This window comes from Melospiza melodia, chromosome 8 (assembly GCF_035770615.1).
Source record: "Melospiza melodia melodia isolate bMelMel2 chromosome 8, bMelMel2.pri, whole genome shotgun sequence".
NCBI classification, from domain to species: domain Eukaryota; kingdom Metazoa; phylum Chordata; class Aves; order Passeriformes; family Passerellidae; genus Melospiza; species Melospiza melodia.
In genome coordinates, this window is record NC_086201.1 from 10,483,368 (window position 1) to 10,511,005 (window position 27,638).

General features: G+C 41.3%; 1 protein-coding gene across 1 annotated transcript in view; it reads left to right on the forward strand.

The window, feature by feature from the left end:
• ADCY5 (adenylate cyclase 5) overlaps nucleotides 1-27,638 on the forward strand; it is a 202,530-nt gene that overhangs the window by 47,533 nt on the left and 127,359 nt on the right. The window lies entirely within an intron of this gene.

Sequence of the window (27,638 nt, forward strand, 5' to 3'; positions counted from 1 at the left end):
TTGCATTACTTGGATCTTCCAGCTAGTGGGAGAAGTTACAAAATCCACATGGTTAAATTGCACTTCTTAATGAGCAGAGCCAGTCCCATTTGGGTGAAGAGCTGTTTCCTCACCAGGGGCACCTAGCAAGGCAGATGGCCAAAGGAAAGCCCCAAGTCAGCCTTGTGAGGCATTGAAGACAAGCAATACCTTTCCTTTTGGAAAGTTTTTCTAAATCAGTTTCTTCCAGGCTAGCTGTGTTCACCTCGGAGCACAGCAAAGGATGCACAATGCTGGGTTTTGTTCCATACCTCAGTATTTTATGATATTATACAAATCAATGCCAGTCCTTTCACCTGACTGCACACAAAATAAAAGGAGTCGTGGTAGTGTGCAGGTAGTTGCTGGTGCATTTCTTTCCCATCCATTATGCTGTTTCCTCAAACAAAAAAGTGACCCTGAAAAAGGGACTGATGGCTTGAAGGACATACAGCTGTATAGGAGAAAGCTGGAGCAGGATTGGACCTTAGCATGAGGCTTACAGAGGTCACTACAGTGCCCTTGTGCCAATTTATTAAAGTATTTGCTTTTCCAAAGTTCAGGCAGCTGAATGAAAGCAAATTGTAAGAAAGGAAGAGGCTGTGTCCTGATGAAGAATAAAACACCTCTTTCACCTCAGTTTTCTTTGAATGAAGTGTATCATTGCTTGCAGTTGCTAACCTGCAGTGTTCTTCCAAATGACAATGGGAAGGGCTGCAATAAAGTTAAAATTATTAGCCATGTTTGTGCAATGTGTCACTGATGCCTTGTGACTATATTTTGTGTGCATTTCTCTCAGGTGATGGTAGGACTTCAATTATACAAATAACTGATATCCTAAAGCTATAAAACATGTGTTGCTGGTAATTCTGCTTATCAGCACAGGACAGTTATGCCTTGATTTATTACTTTAACTCAAGTTGTTTGGCAGCAATACTGAAAGATACTATATGCACTTGCCAAGGTCTCCTAAATTATGAGTATCATAAAAAAAATCTTTTCAGTTATTGAGAGAAATAATTGGAAAATTAAAAGGTCAAAATTATAGTATGAAAAATGATGAACGAATTTTTAATCTGTTTCATGTGACAGGTCATCCTGATATTTGTCTGTAAACCATAAAACAGGACTGATCCTCTTTGGTGAATAATTCACTGTAGTCATTTTGGGAGAAGCTGCTGTATCTCAGGCTTTTCATATGTTAAAGCTTTAAAGAAATCCAGTGGTGGTTATGGTACTGGGAACATATGCTTCATTGTAATTCTGAATACAGAAAAGGGAGAAGGATGGGTAGGAAGAAAAACACTCTCTATTATCAAAGAATATGGAACTATGTCTGTTTCTGTATGTTTTGTCATAACCTGTATAGATTGGTTAAAATCTTCTCTAAATCTTCTGCAGCATGGCCTTGAAAAGAATAGCTTGTAAAGAAAGACTCTTCTGAGGCAGAGTTAGCTCCTATTGTTTCTTTTCAAAGGCTTAGGAATACAGCTCCTGCACAAAGGCCTGGATGGTACTGCGTTGGTTGTGATGGAAGGCTGTGAAATGGAATTTCTGGTGAACAGTGGAGGAGTTATTCCCACAGGAAAGTGGAGAAGTACTGCAGGCTTCCCTGTGATGTTCAGCAGCATGTTCTGCTGGAAGTTTTACTTCTCAGAAGAGAAGGTTGTAAGATCAAACCTGTAACTACTGTGGCAGACAGGGAGTGTTCCTCTTTAAAATTATGTTGAAGTCATGAAGTTGAGTAGATTTGCTTGAAAGTGACTTAAGATTTAGTTCCTATCATATAGACCATCAAGAGTGTTAAAATGACAACAACTCTGGATACTGAGATAATGTTGAGGATAATATATACATTTTGGGGGGTTACTAAACTATAGTTGTGAACCTTTGGGAGTGTGCATGCATGCAGCTGTACAGTGCTGCAGTTAGAATATGTGGTGCAGGGAATTGTCAAATACAATCTGCAATGATCTCTCCATGTTTAGTATGTTAGTTGTCCATTGGTTTTCCTGTCTCCATCAGGTTTAGAGTTGTTGAAGGTTTACCTAGAGAGAGGTTGTTGAAGGTTACCTCTAGAGAGGTAAACCAAAACATACAACTTCTCATATTTTTTTCAATAAATGGTCTTCCATGCATGATCTGGGTCTTCCATGCATGATCTGTCTTAGCTGGTAACTTCTTTTAGGTTTAACCAAACCTAATTTGATTTAACAAATCACCTGGTAGGATGGAAGGCACTGAAGTGATAACTGTGGAAGGGAGTAAGTTTTTATTGAAGATGCTCTTTTAGCTGGAGAAGCAGAGAGCTAAATCATTTGACAGTACTTCAGTGAAGCTTGAGGTATTTGGTTTCCTATTAATTTCTACTGTGTTTAGCTGAAAACTGAAGGTGCTGATGAATCTGAAAGGACTGAATAAGTCCTGGGAACTTTCTTGGATCAGTTAGTCACTGTGTGTGTACACATGCCAGTGTGTAAAGTTGTATTGGGCTATTTTTAACAAAATGAGTCAGGGAACCTGTTATCAGAGAAATGAGTACATTCAATGATTAAGCTTTGGTAGGTGAAAATACAAAGGAATATACTATTCCATGAGACTTTGTACTTAGTGGGATTTGTGTTGCTGTGATAGAGATAAGTGTCTCGTATCTAACTGATAAAGATAGAAATACATATATAAGTCTTATTCCATTTAAATATGTAAGATTCAGAAGGTGGAGAAGTTCACCTTTCTCTCCTGGTATTTCTTTTGATGTAAAATTCACATGAAATAGAGAAAACTGACAGTAAGGTACTGATACAGAGAAAGTCTTATAATGGACTGCTCTGTCTCACTTGGCAGTTTAATCAGTGCAGCAAGTCTTTTTTAGTCCCTATTTTTTGTTGGATTTGTTTGTTTGTTTGTTTGTTTTTGGTTTAGTTTTTGGGAATTGTTTTGCCAGTGTTTCACTGGGTCTGTATTTGTCATTTTCTACCTGGGGAAGTGTCTCAAAAGCTATTCCTAACATCGTGTTTACAAAGGCTCCCTTGGAGGCACAAGAATGTTGGCAGCAGGAAAACAAGCCAGAAACATGTCTGTTTCTGGAAACACACAAAACCTGAGCGTCTGCCAGAGCACAAGCCCACTGGATTTATTGCTTAAGAGAGGAGGATCTTGAACAGGAACAAGCATCCAAGGAATGGACTGGCACATTGTTACAAGGGAAGACACGAAGTCTCTAGGGTATAAATACAGTAGATTTATGTTCTTAACTGCAATACTGGACTTGGTGATTAAACTCTTTCCTCTTTTGCAAAGCTATCCTTTGAAGACTTTGGATGGAACAAAGCTGTGTCCCTATAAAATTCTTTTCTTGCTGCCATTTTTTTTTTTCATTAGGAGCCTCTCTAACAAAGCCTTCTTAAAAAAGAAATTAAGTGGTTGGTTTTTTTTTTTTCTTGTTTACTTCCTTGTGTATTATCTGTGGCTGTAGTTTTGGGAGTGAGGCTGAGCTAACTGAGCCTGTGTGGGTGAGGTGGAGCATTGGAGGATCTGATACACAGCTGTCATTCATATAAATAGTCCTGGCTTTAGAGCTTGATAGCTATAAAGCTATGGCTTGATGGCTTATGGGGTGTGTCTGTGCAGACCAGTGTGGGTTCCCCAAGCTTTTATCAGATTGATTTTTTGTCTTGGTGCTAAAACTCATTTCTGGAAGGAACTTTCTTCGCTTTTACCAGGAAAAAGTGTGAAGTTGTTGTTAACATTTTTATCAAGGCAGAGAGCATGAAATGCTGATGGAGGTGGAGCAGCAAGACTGAACGTGGTTCTACAGCACTGGAGAAGTCTGTGGTGGTAGTTCTGCCAAAGGCTCCTTCTGCCATTTTGGACAATTTACATGAAAATCTTTACCTTTTCTGCTTATTTAGATAGTGAATCCCACAGGCCGTTAATATCTCATTGTAATGATATATTAGACAGGAAAAGTTCTTGATGTTGTATTGATGGAAAAAATCTTTCAGAAACACTCATTTTTGACCCCATTCTGCTCCCACCAGAAGTCAATAAGGGTGTTGTCCCTTACCTATAGAAGATTTAGGCTCAAGGGGAGTGAATTTTAAAAAAAGACAGAGTCCTGGTCGTTCACCTTGTCCCTGAAAAACAGCTCTGTGGTGATATACTGATGTGTTGGCATCCTTTTTATCCCCCCTTAATTTGTCTATTTTTACCCCACCCATCTAACTACAACTCAGACAAATATTCACTAGGTTACAAAAAATGTGGTTTTAAAGAAGTAATGCTGATTAGACAGTTTCCCAAATAGTGCTTGCATTAGGAATACAGCTTCTATAAAAGCTGACTCTCCTGTCATTTTAAAACATTTTTCTACCAGTGACAAACAACAGGCTGCTTAAACTATTCCTAAATGCTTAAATTTATTCATTATGCTTAAATTTATTAGTTGTAATATCTAGTTATAACCTTTATTGATCTTTTGTGTTGCAAACTTATTATGTTATTTACAGCAGGTGGGAGTACAAGTGCAGTGTGTGTATGTGCCTTGTGTGTAGTGGGTGTGCTACAGGAGCAAACAGAAAATCCTTGGTAGTCATGAATGTGTGTGTTCAAACATAGCAGAGATTAACAGGAAAAAGTATGTGTTTCTTTGGAAACTGCAATTTCTTCACACCATTTAAAACAAAAATGAGGTGGAACGGGATACTTTTTTAGGGTGTGTGTGATAATCTAGTTTCTGATAGAGTTTTGACAGCATTGCACAATTATCAGTTACAGCTATGCAAAGCTTTTTCCAGTTGGCAGCTCTGGTTGCAATTTATAACAATGACGACTTCTTAATGTTTGTGACTTGCATTGGACCAACCCCTCTGGCAAGTGAAGTTTAACTCTATTTATGCAGCATGAGGCAGGAGCAAGGAGGGCCATCTCCAGGTGTCTGCTCCTTGACCTGGAACAAGGAGCCCTGCAGCTTCAGTTTGCACACCCACCCAGGCCTTGGCCAGCCATGCTAATAAGAATGCCAGTTATTTTTATGGACAAATTGCCAGGGAGAAATCTGTCACCAGACCAGTGTCAGAGATCAGCTGTCTGAGCCATGCTGCAGCAGTCTGCACAGAGGAATTGTACTGGGCAGTTCTGCTGCACGAGGGAGCCCTAAACCATTTGCTGGGCTTCGATATCCTTTTCCTATGTTGTGTGATCATTTTCTTTCAGAGAAAAATGTAGGATAAACACACTTGAAGGAAAGTGCAAGACATTGTTTATTTTAAGAGTGTTGCCAGCAGTAATACAAGACTATCCATTTCTCTTGACAAAATGCAGTCTCTCATGAGCTTACTGGGTTTAAAGAACATATTGTGCTACACAAGGTATTAAAGGTTTCCATGGAAATATCAAAATGCAAAATACACTTGCTACTTTTTAAAAAGTTTTCTTGGTGACCTTTGCCTATGAAACTTTTTGATTGGAAACATGGGGAGAAAAAGTTAAAAAGTAGAATTGTTGGAGCTTCTCTGGGTTGTTAATTTGCAAGGATGTGCTGCAAATAACTGTTTGCTATATTCAACCAGACTCTCATTTAATAGAACTCTGCTTATGCCTGTGGAGTTCAGCCAAACTCCTCCTTTGTATGTTTTTTGGTTAATCTGTGCTAAAAGCATCCTTTTCTGTGGATTGCACTGAGGCTGACAGCCAGTGTCCTGCTGTGCTATTTCATCTACTACTTGAATGAGATCTTGATCCACAGAGCAGTGTTTGTTTTGTGGTATAAGGGTCCTCAGCTCCTTGACTCAGCCACTGTTACATGAACTGGTCTCTCAGTGTTAAGATCATAAAGCTTCAGGATAGACTCAGAAGTGCTGATTCAAATCTTGCCATGACCCAAAAGGTACCCAGCTAGTTTGGTAGGCTTGACTTTGACTAAAGCTTTCACACTGCCCTGATGAGCAGTGCACCACACAGTGAGGCTGGTCTCTGAAGAATTCATCCCTTGCTTCCCCGCTTCCCTTTGCCTTTACTTTCCTGTAGCTGGTGAGCAGATCTCTGTAACTTAATTTCCGTGCAGTGTAAGGATGACATGGGATGGTGACTGAAGTTGGGAAACAGAGCCAGCTCCTAGGACCAGCATCCAAGGTGAGCGAGCTGTCTGCCATAACAGTCTTCAAATGATACAGTGATTTGAAATGAAAACAAATTTAGTAAGTTTAAACTTGTGTTAGTACTGAAGCATCCTGGCATTTCTTTGGTCCCTCTTGCCCACTAACCTCTCTTCTGTTAGTCATGTAACCATAGATATTAAACTATAATTTACTTCAGTTAGACATGGTTATTATTTTACAGTCCTGGAGTGTACAGTAAGATCCCAGCCTGGCTAATGGCTCCTCTGCAAAACACCGATTCACATTTCACTTGTGGGTAGTGTTAAGGATCCTCGAAAATTAGTCCATATAATATCTGGCTAAATGTCTTATTTAGATATGGTCTTGCATATTATAAGACTTGTCTCTTACTCAGTCTATCTTGTGCCATGATGCTTTATCATCTAATTTTTGCAGAAGTGTTTCTAATCAGAAGTTTGTGTGGGCAGTGTGATGGGCAGGTCTGTGCTGACGGCAGGAGGGAGGGCGGTCACGGATTGCGCAGCAGACGATAACACACCCGCTGTAAAACTGACCAGCTCCTCGCATCAGCAGGGCCACAACCCCACCTCTTGAAGATAGTGTGGGAACAAACAGTCCACTGCCCTGGACAGTGCTGCAGGGGTGGGGAGTGATTACTGATGGCTTTAATCTGTGGGGAAGCCAAAATGAACACGGTGACAAAGCAGTTAATTTTGCCTGGGAAGCGACCGAAATGATGAACCCAGCAGGAGCAGCTCGGCCTTGCTGTACAGATGTTTCATACACCATGTGATAAAGAGGCTGCTGGACTGCTCAAGGCAGGGGTGATACTTCGTCAGATGAAATGAATTGTCTGCTTCAAACTGGTGAGCTATTGGAAGGTTCTTTAGCACAGACTCCTTTCTGAGACATGTTTAACTTCACAAGACAGAGCTAGCAGGAAATACATTAACGGGCAGGAAAAACTGCTGCTCAGGCCAACTCTTTACTATTTTTACCCAGTGATGAGTTCCAGAAAATGCTTAGGAAAAATGAACTTTGTCAAACGTAAGGAGCCCAGAGTAGAGTGGTTTGCCTCAAAGCATGATATGAGCTTGAAACAGCACTCTTCAAGGCTGCAGTTAAAGCAATACTCTCTGGTAACTGTGATGATTGTGATTTTAAAGTATAGAAGTGGAGGGCAAAGGTTAAGGGTGGATTCAAGCTCCAACATTATTACGCTGTCATTTCCAAGGGAAGGATAATGGATTGGAATCTACTCCCAGATTTTCACATTACCCACTGTCCAAAACATCATCTGTTTATGAATGTATTGATATTGTGGTTTTCAGCTTCTGTGAGCTTCTGGGTTTTTAGCAGCTTTTCAGTCAGCTGTGCTTCTCGTGGAAAGATCTTATGTGCTGGTACTGCTGGCATAAGGAAGTGAAAGAATAAGAAGAAAAGGTTGTGAAGAAAGGGCAGACAACTAAAAAAGGACATCTGAAGACGGGGCAAGCAGAAACTAAACTTAGTCCACAGAAATGGGGAAACTAGGGAAAAAGACGAGGAGGGGAGAGAGTTATCTGAGCATATATCCAATAAAAAAAGTATATTACTGCTGGGTATAACTACCATAAATCTTGTAATGTAATGTTATGTATTCAAATTCACAAAATGGAGTAATGCCTTTTAAGCTTCCTTTTGTGTTCATTCAAAGAAGTATTTCCTAAATAAATAACAGTATAATTGACATATCTCCTTTAAAACCTCAAACTAGCAAGCAGGAATTTAACACTGCAGTTCCCATTTTACTGAAAGATCCACCCTGCATTAAAATAAACAGAACAGTCAAGATTTCACAGGTCTTCAGAAAGCCTACCATGTATTTTAGCACAGATTAATCTTCCTTTTGATCTCTAATATCTTGAAGCAATTCTTTACCTCTGCAGAAACAATGCTATTGTGGTGGCCTACAGAGTTGGTTGGAACTTTTAAATGTATAAAACCTTTAGGAGAATGAATATTTTTTTGTATATGCTGCTTGCTGTATCAAGTTGTATTATTTATATAGGGAGAACTACTTACAGTGATGTTCTGGGAGTGACTTTCTTAGACACTAAAACAACCTGGAAGTCACAAATTCTAAAAACTCTGAAGTTCTAAAAAATAAATATTGTTCAGAAAAAATTATTGGAGCTTCACTCCATTTGCACACTGGTCAGTTTTATATATCTTAAAGTAGTTTGATTTAATGTATTCAGATATTAGGAATCTTGTAGCTGCTTGTCACTTTAAATGAACATGGAAACTTAACCACCTTGGAAAAGTCCCACAGCTGAGACTTCTTATGGTTTCTCATGGGTCTGTGGTTCTAAAAGGAAACTTAAAAATGCTATAATTTTTTGACTGAACCATGCTGCTGAGGTCAGACATCATCAATCAGCTTTTGAACACTTGAGAAAACCCCTCAATCTCCCTCAGTTTCTCTTTCCAGTTGGGCTTATGATCTTTGGAGATGAAAGCTGTGGTCTTTATATTGTTTAGAAATTGCTGTTTGATATCTTTGAGAAATTAGTTTCACTTTGAACAAGTTGCTGCTCTAGTGATCTAATTAGCTACATCTATGCCAGAGTGGGCAAAAACCAGTGATTATATGTTGCATGTGTTTATCCTTTTGACTAGAGAATTGAAGCTGTTTGATAATCAGGGAAAATGTGTATTTGAAGTTTTAATAAATTACTATTAGTTTGAATAAAGGACACCTAAGAAAAAGTTTGGGTTAGAAATCATTTATTGTATTTAGAAAAGATGCCACAGTATTTGAAGTGGACTCTGAGATCAATTTCTAATCCAAATTAAACCCTTCATACCAATCTTGGTCATTTCAAGCTTTTCAGCTGATCAGGATAGCAAAGATTCATAGACAGTCCATGAATCTAAAATAACTCAGGGATGGTAACAATTTTGGATAGGTAAACTTATTGAGCATATGGAGGCCTTCCTAAAGGCTCACTGGGATAGCAACTATCACTATTGTGCTTCAAGGATGATTTCTAAACACCACACTGTTGTCACTTGAGTGCCTCAATGCCCTAACTGAAATATAGGCTCTGAATCTTCACCGTCAGCAACAAATTAAATTTAAATTTAGAGAGAAGGTGTTCTGCCATTTCATTTTTACACTTGAAATAGAGGAGGGTATGATCAGCAGAGTGATTTGCCTGGAGTTGGAGGCAGAGCTGATATTCAGTTGTACATCTTCAGTGACCAGTCCAGTGCCTTGTTTGTAGTGGGACTCTCTAATCCATTGATGCCTGTGAGGTCCAGAGCCAGCTCAGTCCTGGTACACCTCTAAAGATCTTTTTCACAGTCTGCTCTTCCTTTGTCAGAGCTGTTTCTTCTGGACACAGGAGAAGGTTTTGCTTGTATTTTTCTCCAGAAGGCAGATGGCAGCCACTGGTATAACAAAAACCTTGGTGACAGTGAAATGCATTCAGATGTGCCAGTCTAATGTATTTAGCTGTAACCTTTAAAATTGTTTTTCTTGTTCTGCTGGAGACGCAACTTTCAGGTTCTGGTGACAACTAGTTCTGGTGCAGTAGACTTGAAACCTGCTGATTTCAGGCTCTCCAAATTCTGTATTGACTCAGAATGAGAATTCAGCATCTGCCTGCCTCAGGAGACAAGATTTTCTGGGACTGCTCTTATTTTTAATCACATTAACAATAAATTCAATCAAGTATCTAGGCCAGAAAGGCTGTGGTTGTGTACATGAAGCTTGCATGTTGTCAGCTTTGCATAGATAGGGATAGGTCTGAACTGTACTCCCTAATGCATAGTTATCATCTTTTAACTGTAGCCTCATGTTATTCTTTGAGTGGCAGACTGAATGAGCCTGAGCACACTGCATGGTGTTTGTGAGTGCCATTTTGCTGGCTCTTTTGGCTGAAATCCTTGCCCTTTGACACTCCTCCAATCTCAAACTGCTAGCAGGGACTGTAAATGCTCTAATTCCATGTGCAGCTGCAGCAGCATCCCTCCAGCATGAAAGCTTCAGAGGGCAGTGATTTTCTAGGCAGGGCTGATGTGATTAGACACATCCACAGTCCCTAATGCAGCACAGCCTCTGAGCAGGGCTGTGGCCCATGGGGCATCCTCACACGATTACCATAACTCAGAAAGGCCCAAAGGTCAGAGCAGCCAGCAGAGCACAAGCAGGAGTGCCAACAGGTGACACAAACTCTCTCTGGTTTGTCCTACCCTTAGGCTCTGAATTCTGAACTGCTCCTCTCTATAGATGTAGGATGAAATCTTGCCCTTATTTCACTCCCAGAGTAATGCATAATGCTGCAAAATTACATCCATTTCTTTCTAAAGCTGTTGCAAAAACCTTATCAGTGGTAACAGCTAGAGAGAATACCATTAAAAAAATCATCTTGTGCACAGCAAAGCTGGCGTTCATCTTGTGTTAGCAGCTTAAAAGTAACTTGTATGACTTATTACTGTTTCATTAACTTAGTGTTTAAGTACCTGTGAGAATTTAAGATACTTTTTCTCTGGCACAGGGAGGGATTTCCCCCCTTAAGAGCTGGAATATTATTCATGTGATAATCTGCAGCAGATCTGTAATGAGAAAGATGAATACAGAATAGTTCATTAGTTTTCTTTAAGAGTATGATCCTGTAGATCTATGTTAATTTAGACTGGAACATGAGCTTTGAGGTCTGTGCAGAGGAGAATGTAACCAGTTTTGTACCTTTGTGCGGGGCATTCCTTTCAAAGGCAGTAGAATGCAGCATCCAGCTATTCTGTAGCCATAGTTGTATTTTTTGCTTCTTCTCAGGTGTCAGTGGCATCCCCTGGAAAAGCTTCTCTATTCAGTGCACGTGTTGCTTCTTGGAAAGACAATTCCAGCTTTTGATTAAAACAATATTTTCATGCGCAAACAGCGATCAGATTTGTTATGAGGGACAGGTTCAAAGCCCACACCCTTTAAAACTTCAAATCTAAACAATGGGTTGGGATTTTCAGAAGGCTCAGAAGTGTGTTTTTCCCCATGGGAGCCTATGACTGCCATTAGATAATAAAGGGTAATGTTAGAGACCCACAGCTAATCTTGACAAGATGGGGCTTTTTTCTTCATGCTCTGTGAGCAATTTGAATGCCATTCCTTTCTCCTCTTTAAAAATTGTTTTCATTAGCATTTCCAAAATATACATTACAGGAGACTGTAAACATTATGGGATAGCAGTCTAGCTGTGATTTGATACAAACTAAAATTACCACTGTCAGCAATAAGCAGAGACACCATAAAAGGGAAACGAAGCAGCTCTGCATATTTGTGTAGGGGCAAGGTCAAATGTGAGAGACATCCCAGCCTCTCTGTTGAGGAGGAAGAGGTGATTGAAAGGGTGAGGGCCTGGGATTTCATCAGGCTCCAGAGAATGTTTGGAGGGAAATAAAAAAGGAAAAAGACCAGCTTTACATAAATGGGAGCATAACGCAGGTGGGATGGACGGACAGGGTGTTGTGTCAGAAAAACTGAATTGTTTGATTTCTGAAGGGGACAGCATGACTTGATGTACAAGGGAAAGGCCTGTGGGAAGCACAGAAACTTTGTCAGGGGTCATCTTTGTTTTTTCCATGCACTGACTCCCTGGGCAGGCTTGTGATGCTGCTTTGCAGGGCAGGATGTGTGCAGTGTGCTCTGTGGATGGACAGTACCTTGGGCTGACACCCGATGGCACCACCTGAACCTGCAGAGCTCATGGACAGCCCTGGGAGGGCTGAGCACATGGACAGCTCTGGGCTGGAGCTCATGGACAGCACTGGGAGAGACTGGAGCTCTTGGGCAGCTCTGGGAAGGACTGGAGCTCATGGACAGCCCTGGGAGGGCTGGAGTTAATGGGCAGCTCTGGGCAGGACTGGTGATCCTTCTCATTGCAACAAGCAGATTCTAAGAGTTGGTATCTCTTCACAGCCAAAGTTTTGTGACACTCGAAATTGAACTAATTTGAACTGGCACGTAAAGAAATCTGTTCTGGCATGGGGAAGGGATGCATTCCTTCATCTTGTTCTTTCCTGTACGACCACAGCAAGTTCTTCTGCAGGAAGCTGACCCAAGCAGGTATTGTGCAGTAAAATACTTTGCAAGAGCAACATTTTATTTCATTTTCTGAAATGGGTGTTGCACTTTAAAACTATGCCTCATTCCAGAATCAAGGCTTGCTGTAGATAAACCTTCTGAGGGAGAATAACCTTAGAAATACTGAAACTGGAATAACCAAAAAGACAGTCAAGCTGGGAACACAAGTGAAACAGACTGGGAGAGTAGTCCCTGGCACTGGAAGCCTAGTGCTCAGTGGGACATATTCCAGTTTCTGTGCTGATTAGTTTGCACTAGGAGGTCTCTCAAGTGTTCTGTAACACAGTGATGAGAGAGAGCCACAACAATCAATAATGCAGTTCAGTTCCCTATCATGTGATAGGGAACTCACCTTAAGCTGCAATTTCATCTTTGTGTGCAGGTGTGCTTGCAGATCTTGCTCATTGGCCTGTGGGCACATTTCACAGAATCACAGCATGGGTAGGGTTGGAAGGGACCACACTGGGTAAAGCAGGGTCATCCCAGGACACATGGCACAGGATTGTGTCCAGACAGCTCTGGAACATCTCCAGTAAGGGAGACTCCACACCCTCTCTGGGCAATCTGTCCAGTGCCCAGTCACCCACACAGTAAAGAAGTTTTTATATTCAGGTGGAACTTCCTGTGCATCACTTTCTGCCCATCGCCTCTTATCTTATTTCCACTTCTATCTCTTGAATGTGCACTCACTGTTTATTTGCTCACTGGAAAGCTTGATGATCTTGGGACAGAGGATTTAAAGTCTTCCTTTTCAGAATAGGGGGTAAGAAAAATACTGAGAGAAGTGCAGATAAAATGGAATGCAAGAGATGTTTCCAGGTCATCTGTTTAAGGCTGATTGATTGTCAGTGCTCTTGAGAAATATGGCTACCTGAGGGCCTTTTTTATTTATGGGCAACCTCATCACTGCATAGTTTATTATACTGCACCTGCCATCCACTCCCCCACACCTCCTCCCACATGCAATTGCTGAGACAAAATGGTTCTGTTACAGAGACCCAGATTGCATTGCAAACAAATAGGCTAAAATCACAGTTCAGCGTGGTGCAGATGATTTGTAGCTACAGTGCAGTGGTCTGTCATTTCACATTACTGAAATGTGTGTGTTGCCTGAGAGGATTTTAATCAGGGAGCTCCTAGGCACACCTTTACTGCCTGTAGGGACTGTGTGCATGCTGAGCTCTGTGACCCAAAAGAAGGATGGGGCTGGGTTGCAGATGCCTGATCTGATTGCCCTTTTAGCATCATAGGCAGAGTGTGAGAAGAGGGCAGAATGGCACCCAAGCAGCTACACCTTTATCAGTGTAAAACTCACCTTTCACAGGAAGAGCCCCACTGTCAGGCTCTGCAAAGATTGTTTCTTATCCCTTAGGAAACAGGCTGGAAAATGCATGGCAGCCAGGCAGGCTTTATGTGTGGGGTGCTCAGATGGTTTTGGGTGGGAGGATCACACCCAAAGGTGCATTACAGAGAGGTTAGAGACTGGCTTTTCACTCACACATGTGTTCCGTGTTCCTGATGGGTTTCCAAGGTCAATAGATTATGGTGACATATTTTTCAAACGCCTAGAAGGAATTATGTATTGAAAACGTGTTTACCGTCAGTTGCAAACTCAAGATAGCCTAGGGGAGGCTTTAAAACTGCTCCTGCTTGTGATGAACAATGCAAGTTTATTTTGTAGACCTGTCAGTATCTTACATTAATTTGTTCTGTCTCAAACAATGCCAACAAAAGGTAAAAAGTAGAACCTTGAGATTTTTGTTTCATGGGTCAATATTCAGGGGTCTGGAGAAGGTGGTTGTTGGTTCAGTTGTTTTCTTTCAATTGTTTTCTAGGTTAAATCTGGGGTTTTTGTGCTCAACTAGTGTGCTATACTAATAATTTATAACTATACTGACAGTGAAGACAGGTGACTGATGCTGCCAGCTTCTGTTGGATGGCTTATAGACATCTGCACAAGATTTGTGTTGTTGATGGCTTCCTAATGGGAATCGCTTTTCTTTAAACACTACAAAACTTTCTAATTAGGTTGCAAATAGGGCACTACATTTTGAATAAGAGGGATGTTAAATAAGCCATAATATTTAAACCAGATTTTATTTCTGGCAATTACTCAGACTCTGAAGTTAAATTCCCTTTCATTAAGTCACAGTGAGGGCCTTTTGTTGCTAATCTTTGTGTAAATATATGCTTACCTGTAGTCAGGGAAAGATGGGCAGAAGAAGCATGAGAATAGTGAAGTGTTGTGTGTAAGGAGACAGGGCTTAGAGGGGACCCTTCTGAAAGAGATATTTTACTGCAGCAATTATAACCCTTGACGTTGGCACTGCTGCTTTGCACTGAATTGTCCTCATGTTATCAGTTGTCTTTTTGTGGAATTCATTCCCCTTCTTCCCAGATGAAGGTGGCTTTACAAAAAGATTAGGTTAGATAACCCAAATCCTTCCAGACCAGGTCTGGCAGGTTTACCTGATAGTAAATACTGCCTTTGGAACACCTGTAGTTTCATCAGCTTTTTTCATCAGAAAAGGTTGTCCTTGAAAATAATTTCCAAACATATTTTTAAGACATCATATACCTAGAGGTAGGATTATTATCTGTTTTATGTAGAGTTAAGTGGTCACAGCTTATTGTACATAAAAGTAGTCTAGCCCTCAAATATAAATATATATTTTTTAAAACCAGGATAAAATGCTGGGGGAAAAAAAAACCAAACTGAATAGGGCAGCTTCAAGTAAAACATGTAGAAATTCTTCCTGTTTTAGAAAATAGTGTTTTAGAATCTGATTTGCCACTGGAGGAAAAAAAAGATAAACATTTCTGGGATATTTGTTTGTTTGTTTTGGGGGGTTTTGTTGGCTTGTTTGTTTGTTTGTTGTATCATGGAACTTCCACTGCAATCAGTAAAAGTTTGCTTTAAAGTTGCCTTGTCAGAAATGCAGACTAGCTGCATCTCTTCAAACTCTCCATAATTTTCTGTTACATTTATGGAAGTGCCCACTATTCCACTATGAGTTTGCAATTCATTTAAATAAATACATACTTTGCTGTATCCTATGTGGGCTAAGGCAATGCTATTCTAACTGAGCAGTCCCTTTGCAAAATTTTGCACATTCACAACTCAGCGCTTCTCACTCCCGTAGGTAACACTGTCACAGACTTGCATGTCTAAACAGATGCTTGATTTTTCAGTGGAGTAAATACTGACTTCATCTCTGTTTCAGACAGCTCTTGCTTACTCTAATGCAGAATAATTTAGGGTTAATGTTGCCTGTTTGATTTGAGAATTAAGCAGTTGTTGAAGGTAGGGTGAATAATTCATTTTTCAGAGTTCTAAAGGGTACATGTTAATACTGTGAAGCTGCAGCTGATGCTACTAAAGCCATTCATGTTAAGAGAACAAATTGCCATTTGGCATGCTGAAAAATTAACCCAATTTACAGCATGGGTGAAGATGAACTCTCTCTGGTGAAAGCTATATTTAAACCACCAATGAGATAATTACATCTTGGCCTTCTAACACATCTTATGTAGCACAGATGTGACTGCTTTTTCTTTATAAGTGAATGCATCTAACAACTTCTAAAAAATGTGCTTGTTTTCCTAGATTTTGTGCATTTTTGCTGGGAAAGTCTGGAATATAAACAATGTAAAACATCCATGCATAATGTGTCAGCTAAGGATTAAGCAACAAAATAGACAAAGCCAAGTCAGTGGAAGCTGTTTGTATATGACCAAAACTTTGGAAGAATTAGTGCAAGTCCCGTTTCCAAGAAGGATGAATATCTGTTGTGGGTGCAGCATCTTATGAATACAGTTAATGACTGTACAATTTAATCTAAAGGGAAGCTTTGTCTTTTCATGTTTATTATTTTAATGGAAAAGTTGCACAAGCAAACCAGGGTCACTTCTCTGTGATGATAAAAATAAGGCCTATGATATTTGAACGGGGGATTTTTAGCTTTATCTGTTTCAGTTATCTGCAGGACCTCACAGCAATTGCTACTCCTGCGATTGAGCTGAGCTTTCCTGAGCAAACAAATTGTCCACCAAAACAATGTCTTTGTGTTTCTAACAGAACTGGAACAAACACATCTCTTTTGTTCCCTTGTTTGTGCATGATTTGTGTAGAAGATGACAGTGCAGAGCAGGGAACGGCTTTCATCTGCTAAAATCTCTCCACTCACCAGGCTACAGGAAAATCCTGGAAGCACCTACCACCCTGTATACATCTTTTTGCCTCCCTGCCTTTCTCTGATCTGGGGGAAACGACAGCCCAGGTGTGATGTCTTGTGCCAGTTGAGAGTAGTGAGTGGCTTTTGAACCTTGTGGCATGGTGTCACCAGGACAGGGTGAACAGTCACTGGTGGTCACAGTGTGAAAAAAAAACTGAGAAAGGGCAGGACGGTGTGGAGCAGGGCTAGGACAGAAGGCGTAGGACAGTTCCCCCAAGGGAACTGAAGTTGTTCATTGTCATGAGTTTTTCTCTAACCTTTCTTTCCTCAAATCACTGGTCTCACAGCTGTACTTCTCTGGGTGTTGATAGGCTTGAAGTCCTGAGCTTCTTCACCAATAGGGGCTGTCACTGTACTTGTAAAAAGGTTTTGTTCAATCCTTGCCCCTTTCTGACACTTTCTTCTTGGGGTGAAACTGCCTGGTATTTACACCATTGATTTGTATGTTTGTTGAGAAGTTATAATTCACAGTCAGTTACAGAATTTAAGCAGGCTAAATAAACAGATCATCTTCCCATGCAAGTCCTGATGGTTAAGCAACCTGAGATGCAGTTGCAAGGAAAAAAAGGTGCTCTGTTCTTATATAGCAGTATCCAGTCCCCCCTCCAATGTGTCAGTCCAAGAGCACTTTCTGCACTCTGCATACCTGCAAATGTATCCCAGATCCTGTTGTTTAGTCAGTGCTTACAGGCAGTATTTGGGGAAGGGGGATTGTGGCATGTCATGTATTTACAATTACCAAATGTGAGCATCTAAGTCTGAGAGAGCTTGGAGTAGCTGTGATGCATGAAGATATTCTTAATCTCTACATGGTGCAACCACACAATAGTTCTTGTATCACATGTACCTAAAAAAAGGTTGGATGTGGCACTCAGTGCCATGGTTTACTTTAGTTGAGGTGTTGGGGCATGGGTTGGACTCAATGATCTTAAAGATCTCTTCCAACCTAGTTATTCTGTGATTCTGTAATGAAATACTGATTTGTTTTCTTTGTAAGTAGACAGAAAATTCTGGTTTTGAGATGGAGCTGATGAACTCATTCACTCAGATTTGTCTAAGAAGAAAAATAGCTGAGAGGAGAGGTAAATTGCATTTTCTGTTTTGTTTTGAAGCCATGTCTTTACCTTTAAATTGATCTGAACCCTAAAAAGAGATCTAGATATCTGAAGCTAATAATAATAATAACAATAATAATAAAGCTTGGGAACCTCAACAAAAAAAACCCAACCAAACAATCAAAAAAGTCCCCAAGCAAGCAAAAAGATTTTTTATTATTTTGTTACAGCTTTTTCAAAGAAAGGAAACATCTTTGATCCATGCAGCTCTATGCACATTGAGTGGCTGAATGACTGGGAAGTTATCTCCCAAACTTAAGAGCAGAGGAGGCTGAATTTGGAAAAACTTTGGAAAAAAGTTGATTTCTCAGATTTTTATTAAAGAAGGAACAATCACAAGGGTGAAGTAGCATCCAAAAGACAAGCTGGTGATGGAACTGAACATGTTTGGGTGCCTTGATCACTGCTCCCTCTCAGCTCTGCAGGAGAGGAAAACACGGGCCTGGGGCTGACAGACTGAGCCGATCTCCTCCTTGTGCCTGTGCCACACTTTAGCAAAGTGGGGTTTTAAGGCTCATTCCTTGTGCTGTGGTAACACCCCCTGCTCCTCTCAGCCACAGTTCATTGACAACCATTTATGCCAAACTGAATTTTCCAGTGGTGTTGGCTGGTTATGGTCTCAGTTCTAGTCAGTAGGTTGCAGGTTAGGGAGGGAATGAATGCACTGTGATATCTGTATGGCATTAGAGGTGTAGTTTAGTATTTAATCTCCATTAAATACTCACTTCAGTTCTGGGAAAAACAAGACTTCTAAGGCTCCAGATGCTGGTTCTGAGACTTGCCATTCAGTGGCATTTTGGTGTAGATTTACACTATGGAGAATGATTTGCAGTTCCTGGCTGTCTGCTTGTGGGAAATATCAGATCCTTGAACCTTCACTCAGATTGTCCATCCAAGCATGGGAACTGATCTAATAAATAGGGGTTAAATTATTCCTAGTGGAGTGAGCTGCTGGATGGATTTGGTGGCTGGATACCGGAACTCTCCTTTGACCTCGTGGGTGCCACTTAACTGCTGTTGCCCATAGAGTGGACATAATTGCTCTGTGCTCATAAAATGAGTGTCAGAGCTATCTCACAAGGCTAATTAATGTTGTTAAAGTGCTCTGAGGCTCAGAGATAAAAGGGGTCATAGACTATTGGTGTTAAATCTGACATCTATTTGTTGATAAAGTTACTTCCCTCAGTCATTGGATTCCTGCCCTATTGTCTAGGATCATACTGATTCCTTAGTAGTTTCAGTGTTTATAGGTCTGGAGATAGATAGCTAATCAGCTGCATATCACTACAATTACTGATATAGAATCATCATGTGTGTTTAAAGCAGGAGGTGGTATGGATTTAAATAATTCACTGATTCTTGCTGTAGTATGTCACAGTCTCAGAGGAAGGCTGCTGCTCCCAAATGCTATGAATATACCCTAGTTGGGAAGAGATTTTAAAAAAATAAATTCATATTCTTATGGTGATGGTCAGTTGAGAAAGTTTCAGGCTCTTTGCAAGAACAAGGTTGGTAGGTGAAAAAGGCTATCAAGCTGCATTTTCTTAGCTAGCGTCCCTTGATTGTCTTTGGAGAAGCTGTGGTTGAGGTGGCCTTAGATTGATATCAGATGGTGAAAATATAAAGCATTTTCCTTGAGCTTTTCCCTCACTTAGTGCACAGCTCTGTCTCTCTTGTACTTGTGCATCCAGCCAGTGCAGCACAGAGTTATTCTGTGCCTGTGTGTGCATGCATGCTTCTGTGTGCCTGTGCAAGGAGAGGGGGAACTGTTCCAAGCAGGGGTTGTTGTGGGGTGCTGGATTGCACTCATCGTGGTAGATGGGAGATTATGGTACTGTGGGAAGATGTGTTCCCATGGTAACTGAGCTGTTTTACCCAGAGATGGAGTGGAAGCTGAAGCTGTGCCTTTCCTATGGTCCCTTACTACAAGTTTTTCATCGAGCATTAAGAGCTCATTATGTTTGAATCACATTGGTGTGGATGAGAGATTTTTCAGCACGAGGCAGAACCTGGTTTCTCTTAGCTGCAAAGATGCTGCAGAAACCCCATGAAGCTTTGTGGGCTTTGGGAATTTTAGCAATAGGACCATACTGACAGTGCAGCTGTGGGGTTCCACTTCTCCCCTGCATGCACTCTGGGAAGTGCAGCCTCTGAGAATGAGCTCTACATACACCATTATCAGAGTGAGTACAGGGCATGCATCTATCTATCATCTATAGACAACCTACAGCACTGTGTCAGAGTAGCATCTGCCTCTGGAGGTTGGGAGCTGACTGCCCCAGTGCTCCCCTTTGCTCCTCTCAAAGGAGGGAGTGTACAACCATCCCTTCACAGACCTCACACAGACCTTGTACTCCAGGCAGGAGAACCAGAGAAGGTGGAGTTGGGGTTAAGCTGTGCCTTTTATGTCCAATAGCTCATTATTACAGCTTATTTTAGGGCCTTGCTTTAGAAGCCAACCATGTTAAGTCTTTTGAATGTGAAACTTGAATTTAAGAGCTATCCCTTTAGGGTGATAAAACATTTTCCTTTGTTTAACAATTTTTCTATGTATGTACTTTTCCAAAAAAAATATTTTGTCGAATGTATGAGAACAGGGCCCTCTCCAGCCTGTTTTGTGATGAGTGTCTAAAAGATAAGTAGAATGGACACTATTCAAATATTGAAAACTCTTACAAAGTTGTAAAAAGTTTAATGCGAATTGCTCTCACTTCAAACCTGTCCACCTACCTGAATCTCATCTTCCCTGTTTTTTGAAAATGCAGAGGAGGAACAAATCTCGCTTTGATAAAATTGCTTCATCTTGTTCCTTAAGCACCTGAATAACTCAGTATTCTAAAACTATGCTAGGGAAACATTAAAGCAGAAACAGACAAAGAACTCCAGAAGCTGACAGTGATTTGTATTGCTTCGTGCATATGCATTTCTGCATAGCCCTGAATTATTGATTAGCTGTTATTTCAGTAATTGATTTTTCTGCATATTTGCACTGCCCTTAGAGAAACCTGCAAGAGCACAATTGTTCATTTGTATTGTTGAGACAATCTAGCATGTCTTTAATGGCTTTTATGTGGTGATCCTGACCTTCTATGGCACTGCTGATCCAGGGAAATTCATTGCACTGGATTTACTTTATACTGATATATATATATGAGAGAAGATGGGACCTTTCATTGCTTTGATACATTTCTCTTCCTCCAAGCAATAACTGTTGTGCATTTAGCAAGATGTTTTTCTGGTTTCAACATGGAAGCATTATTGTAGTGGCATAGAAACCTTTTGTCAGGGACATGAAATTTCATGCAACAGTAGGTTTAGCTGAAGTGGCTTTTAAGTCATGTAGCAATGCCCAGATAAAAGAAAATCTAAAAGTATGAAGTATAGGTAATCACATTACTTTAAATAATTGCTCTTTGTAATATTTCTGTTAATTTGTGGTATAGGGAAGGAATTAAATTTGGATATTAATAAGCATCAGATTATCAAATTTGTCCATTTCAGAAGAGCATTGAAACAGCTACACTTGGTCACAGGAAAGACCTTCTGTGACTCAGACCAGAGCTCAGCCCTTCATTTTCTTTTCCCAAAGCATCTGCTGCTGGCCAGTGTAGAGCAGCAGCAGCAGCAGCAGTATTCTTTCCCAGCTTCTGGCAGCCAGCCATTTGGGTTCTGCTTCAGCCAGAGGTTGTATCTGCATCATTGTATTTAATAGCCCATGGTGGACCTTTCTTCCATGAATTTCTCTAATTGCTTTTCTTTTAATCCATTTATGCTTTTGGCTTTCAAAACATCCTGTGGCAATAAGTTCCACAACTTAATTATGTAGTGTATAATAAAAAAAAAATAAAATTGGCCCCTCTTGTTTTAAGCAAACTGTCTGACCATTTCATTTGGTGCCCCCTATTTCTTGCATCATGAGAACAGTTGTTCCTGCTCACTGTCTCTGTGCTGTTCCTGATACTAAACCATAATCATATTCTTCTCCACAGTGATGTCTCTTGCAGGCTTCAAAGTCCTCATCTGGGTAATCTCTTCTAGTAAAAAAGGCTGTTTTGTACCTCTGCTTTTTATGTCTTCCTTCTCCCTGTCTTTTTCTAATTATCCCAAATCTATTTCAGAGCAGCACCCGTTAATGAAGATGTGGGCAACGCTCAGTTTATATGCAGAGAGATGATGTTCTCTGTTTCTTCTGTAATCATCCCTGACACACTTTTTCCCTTTTACCATCCCCAAGCATTCAATTTGGCAGTTTTCAGAGAATTCCATGTTGTGATTTCAAGATCTCTCTCCTGAGTAAGAAAGGGTGACTTAGATCACATAACTGTATCTGCAGAAACTCTCTGGGTTTTCTCTATGTATAGCCCACTGCATTTAGTGACACTGTAATTCCCAGTATCCCACAGCAGCCTTCTTCCTTCCTGCAGTTTATAGAGCGTATCTTTGCCTAATGGGTAGAACTGAGCAAATAATGTATGGGAAGATTTTTGCCTCAGTTGTTGCCTGTTTCAGTTGAATTGCAATTTCTTCAAATGCAGGTTTTTCCACTGCTGTACAAAGCAACACCAAGTGGTGAGGGGAAAATGAGCCATTTACTTAAGCAAAAAACCACACTGATCTGTTTGTGCTTTTCCTGGGATCCAAGCTAGCTCTGGAGTGCTAACACAGCCCTGCACTGTGCTAGGATGCTCTGCCTGCACAGAAACTGGTCCAAGAGGAAAGCTGTCTCTCAGTAACACTTTTCTATCTGAGTGATAAAAATTGCAGCTAACAATACATTAAAAAAACCCCAAACCATTAAAGGTGATGTAGTATATGTAGGGCCAGAGTATGACTATGTAAATTCATTAATAAACAGATGAAATGTGGATGAAGGCTTCTTCATGCTGTCCCTCGCAAAGGCCAGGCAGGAAATGGCACCTGGGCAGGAAAAGAGGGGTGTAAGCAAAGGACAAAGGGTGCAGCAAGGGACCCTGCTTTCCTCCAGCTCCTTCCTTACCTCCTGGTGCACAGACATGACTTGGGTCAAGGTCTGCTTTGTTCTGCAAACCCTTTCTCTCTCCTGCTTCTGGATGAGTGCTAAACCAATGCAAAACTAAATGCAAAGGTAAAAATCAATTTTACTGGCATTTGACATGCTGAAAGGCACAGTATTTCTGGGAACAGAAAACTTGTGTGCTGGGACTGGCTGTTTGATGGAAAATGTAAAGCTGAATAGCTTGCTAAAAAATCCAAATAATCTATTTTCTCTGAAGCTCTGGCTTTCCAAGTAGCAAAGCAGTAACCAAATTTGGTTCCTCAGAGGCTTGCATGGTCATTAGGTATTTAGTATTGAGTAAATATTAGCTTTCCTGGTCTGGTGGATTTGTGGTACTGTGTGTGATTACTGTGTTTTATTAAGAGACATCTTTAAACATCTGTGTGATAAATAACTGCAGCATTATGTCAACTTGTATCTGTCATGTGAGTTCAGACACAACCAGAAAGGCAGTATTTCTTCTAAGGCAAATGCACATTTTGATGGTTTTTTCTTCCCCAGAGGAACAAGAAGACTTTTGTTCTCTGCAGCTCTGTGTTTATTGTCCTTCTGCTGCTTTACACTAGGGGATGAAAGTGTAGGGAGTGCTTTTTAAATTATTGTTGCTATTATTTTTTTTTTCACCTGCTCCTATTATTATCCAGAAATAGAAGTTATCACTTTTTGGGTATGAGTAGAGGGTACAGGAGAGCCATGAAGTGCTATTGATATGAGGTGGCAGCAACTGCAGCTGAGCTTGCTCAGGAACCAGAATTAAAACTGCTGAATGCATAACTAGACCTGAGATAAGTCACAAAGGAAAGCAGGGAAAAAGTCAGTTAATAACTACAGTAGATGCAATATCTGGCAGAGAGCCTTTCCTTTTACATACCCATCCCCCATCATTCCCAGAGTATCCACTGAATATAAATTTAGAATCCCTGAATCTTTTTGTTGCCTGAGTTTTGTGTGTGTAAGTTGATACTGAGGAAAAGGGGAATGCTTCCATTTCCAGGTTTTGGATTGCTGGAGGAGGAAAGGAGGGGCATGGTTAGGCTGAACTGCACATGAGAACCAAAACAGTTTGCTGAACCCAAGAGTCTTTCAATAGCATATGAGCCAACTAATCCTTTGTGGTTATAGTTTGTATTGATCTCATTAATGGACCTCTAACAATGAAACTTCCCAGCTGCAGATGGTTCACAGACAAGTGGAGAATACACAAAAGAGGTTTACCTTGTTGACTGGATTCTATTATATTCTAATGTACTACTATATATAAACATAGATGGATTTTTTTAAAATCCTGTAATGCTTGAACAACTAAACTGGATCTGACAAAACTGGTAGAGGAAATGATTTGTCTGGGAATGCTCTTGTTAGATTACTTTTGAATCATGAAAATTTCACAATAAAGACCAAAAACTTTTTAAATCTACATTTATGAGGAATGGCACAGTTAACTTTTATTTCAGTCTCATAAATATTCAGCATACTGTTTCAATAACATAATAATTAGACATGGAAAAGCATATGTTGAGAACAACTACAAGGAAAAAAAAAAGCAGCAGCATTTTGTACTTCAACGAGTCTATATATAGAAAATGAGTCATTGCACCCACCTCTGAAAAGGAATGTGGCCACTTACTAGAAGAGTATTGCACCACTGTGTGCAATACTGTGATAGTTCAGGGCAGGTAGCAATATAAATGTATCCCAGCCCACAGCTGCAATTTGGGGGCAAAGAGGCGTCCTCCTGTCCTGTGCCTGCTCTGATAAGGAAAGTTTGCCCTCTGCCAACAGAGCATGAGCTGCAAACTCCTGCAGAGGTTTCCTTTCCATTGCCCTGCAAGATCAAAAGCTTCCCAATCTAAAGCTCAAAGTAGATATGCATTTCTTAAAACAAAAACCAGGAGATGAAAGAAATTCTTCAGCTTTTGTTGACTGCTTTGTCTCTGATTGCTAGGCCAAGATTTAATTTTGCATGCTACACTGGCTGCCATGTATTTTCTCTGAGTTGAAGTAAATTAGAAAGTAGAGAAAAACGTTACCATTACAAACAGGTCAGATTTGCACCTCATCATGCTTTTGGAACTGTTGAGCACGTTTTAATATCTGTGCTTTTGTGGTTTTCACAACTCTTAATCATTTTCCCAGATTAGGAAGAAGATAGACTGATAGCATCAGTTAAAGAGTGGATATGCTCTCCTGAATTCCATATGGAAGAAGGTCCTTAAGAAAGGCTGTCCTTAGGGCAGTCCTTCAGCTGTGCAGAAAGCTGTACCGGACCCAAAGGTGATTATTTGCTGCCCTGGGTCCTCCTACTTTCACATGTTTCTGTGTATATTGTAACTCAACAAACACATGGAAAAGCATCACTAGGGCAGCGCTGTGGGGCATTGAAGGGAAAGTTAATGGGATGAAATGTGGCAGTGGTATGGTGTGAGAGTGACTGATGGTTGGTTATTTCAATCCTAGTCATGGATTTGTAAGGAAGATTTCTGCCCAAGTGAATGATGTGAAATTATTTGCAAAGCTGACAGTTATTAGTAGCTGATCTAATTGGAACATCATGGGAGGACTGGAAATTTTTGCAGAAGAGGCTGAGTGGTTTTGTCAGCTGTATGTATGCCAGTGGAATTGCTGACAGTTTAGGGATCCGAGACTGCATATGCTTAAACAACAAATGAAGCCCCGCTAGCGTGGCTGTACTTCTGTGAGCAGTTTGTGAATGCCTGGAGCTTCACCCTGTTTTACTTGTGAGGTTTTTTCTAGTAAATTGGTGTACTACTAGAAACAAATCAGCATTGTGCCTTGTGTTTAGTCCTGTCTGGAGTGCAGGTGCACAGTGCCAGTGATTTGGGCTCACCTGGGTGCTGGGGGATTTTCCTGTTATTTTTTAATGCCAAGGGTGGACACGTGTGAGGAGGAGGTGACCCTGCAGAGGGAGACTGTGGAGGGCTGAGGAAAACAAAACTGGAAACCCCTCTGCCTTCTGGATTGCAGGGTACTGATGGGCTTTGTTCTGAATTTCATTTTTAAAAAGGCAAAGTCTGTTGTTTATATTGGGGAAAAAAGTCCAACCGCACCTGGAGAGAACACTGGGGTCTGAAGGAATGTGATTTTTGTACCTCAGGAAGGGCCTGCTTACCTTCCCTCACTGTGTCTGCTTGTTTTCTGTGTGGGGCTTGGTCTCCTGTTCCCCTCCCCTCTGGGCCAGGCCAAGGGGTGCAGTCCCCACAGTGCTGGTGAGGGGCGCCTTCAGCCATAGCCCTGAGCATGGGATGGGGGAGGAAGCAGGCCAGCTCCTGCAGCTCTTCCTCAGAACCCACACTCTCATTCCAGCAGATGTTAGAAACAACCTTTGACGGGCTTTTCTGTTTCTGTTTGGGATTTTCAGCCTGACTTTCCAAGCAAATCAGGCTGTGTGATCACACTGTCTGTGAATTCACCTCCTTCCCTCAGCAGGATAGATTTAAACCAGCTTGCTGGTTCTCTACCATGTTTGACAATGCAGAAGAGGTCTCAAAAGTGGCTGAGGCTCCCAGAAATTGTGTAAAATAGTATCTGGGGAGAGGGGGCAACCCATGTTCATGCCTGCTGAGGGTACAGGCAAGACTTGGGGGCAGAAGCAGAAGTTGTGTGCCCAGTGTGAAGGGGGTGGTGGCCCTGTGGCCACTGCAGCGAACCAGCCCTGGACAGCCCTTCCTTGCCAGGGGGCAGGGCAATGGGGTACTACAGTAAGAGCAGAAATTGTGTAGGATGTGTAAATCAACCCCTCCTTGTGTTCTGAACTTTGGCTGTCTCCTTTGCTTCTTCAGCTGATTTGCTCAATGTCTGCACTCACTTGTGCTTTCCTTTTACACAGAGCTTCTAAGGAGTTGAGTTTACTGAAAAATCAGGGTTTGGCACTTAGGTCACCACACAAGGCATGGCCTCATGAGGGAGGGAGATGGTGGACAGTGGGATTTGGAATCCTGCTCTGCCACCTCAGGGCCTCTCCAGTCACAGTTTAATTCACATAACCAGAGCCTTTGAGGCAGGAAATGCATTGGAATGATGGAAAAGGCCATGATCCCAGCTAGCCTGTAACCAGCATCTGTGCTCATGAGCTAAAAATCCTGCTTGGTGCAGTGAGGTCCCTGTGTCCCCTCCCTGCCCCATTCCCTGCTGGCAGTAGGGTAAGGGGACACAAAGCCACCTTCTGCTTAGCATTGGAGGAACATGCCAGTGTTCCTGCTCTTAACCTGTTCCCATGATATCTGCTAGAAAATAAAGTGTTTTTCCCAGGGACATGAGACAGTCCTGTGAAAGCCCTGTTTGCAGCTCAACTTCCAGTGGAGCCAGCATAACCCTCTCCTGCACATTCCTGGGAAACTGAAAGTGAAGTTGCCATTTGTAGCATTGCCTGTGGCTCCCTTGTCACGGTGAGAGTTTGTCCCTGTTGGTCCAGGTGCAGATGCATCCTCTTGGGGAGGGTGGATGTGTCCCAAAAATGCTGTGGAGACACCAAAGCAGGTGTCTATGAGGTGAGAGCCCAGGTTTCTCTGCTCTCTGGGCAGCTTGCTCTGAACACTGCAGAGTCACTTTGGTGCAGCTCTGTCTCCAGAATCACACTGCCTTGAGCTGGCTGAGGGACATGGGGAAGCCAAGTTTGTGCCAAGGAGGTGCTTTCCAATTGCCACTTTCAGAAACTTTTAGCAGCTGATTCCACCAAATTCTCCCCAAATTGCAAAGACATGGCAATTGTTTGTGACCAAAGGGATGGAGGGCCATCCATGAGCAGCGTTGCTAGCAAAACCCACTTTTTCAAAGTTGAGAAAATACTCCACTATGCAATGCTGTGTACCACGTGAGCCAGAGAGGAATGTCTCTTCTTAAGCTTAAGTGTGGGGTTTTTTGCAAAAATAAGCAATGCCTCATAAGTGAAATCAATGTCTCAAAGTGAAAGCAATGTCTCAGAAGTGCATCACTTAAAATATATTCATCTAGGTTTGTAGCTTCCCTTTTAAT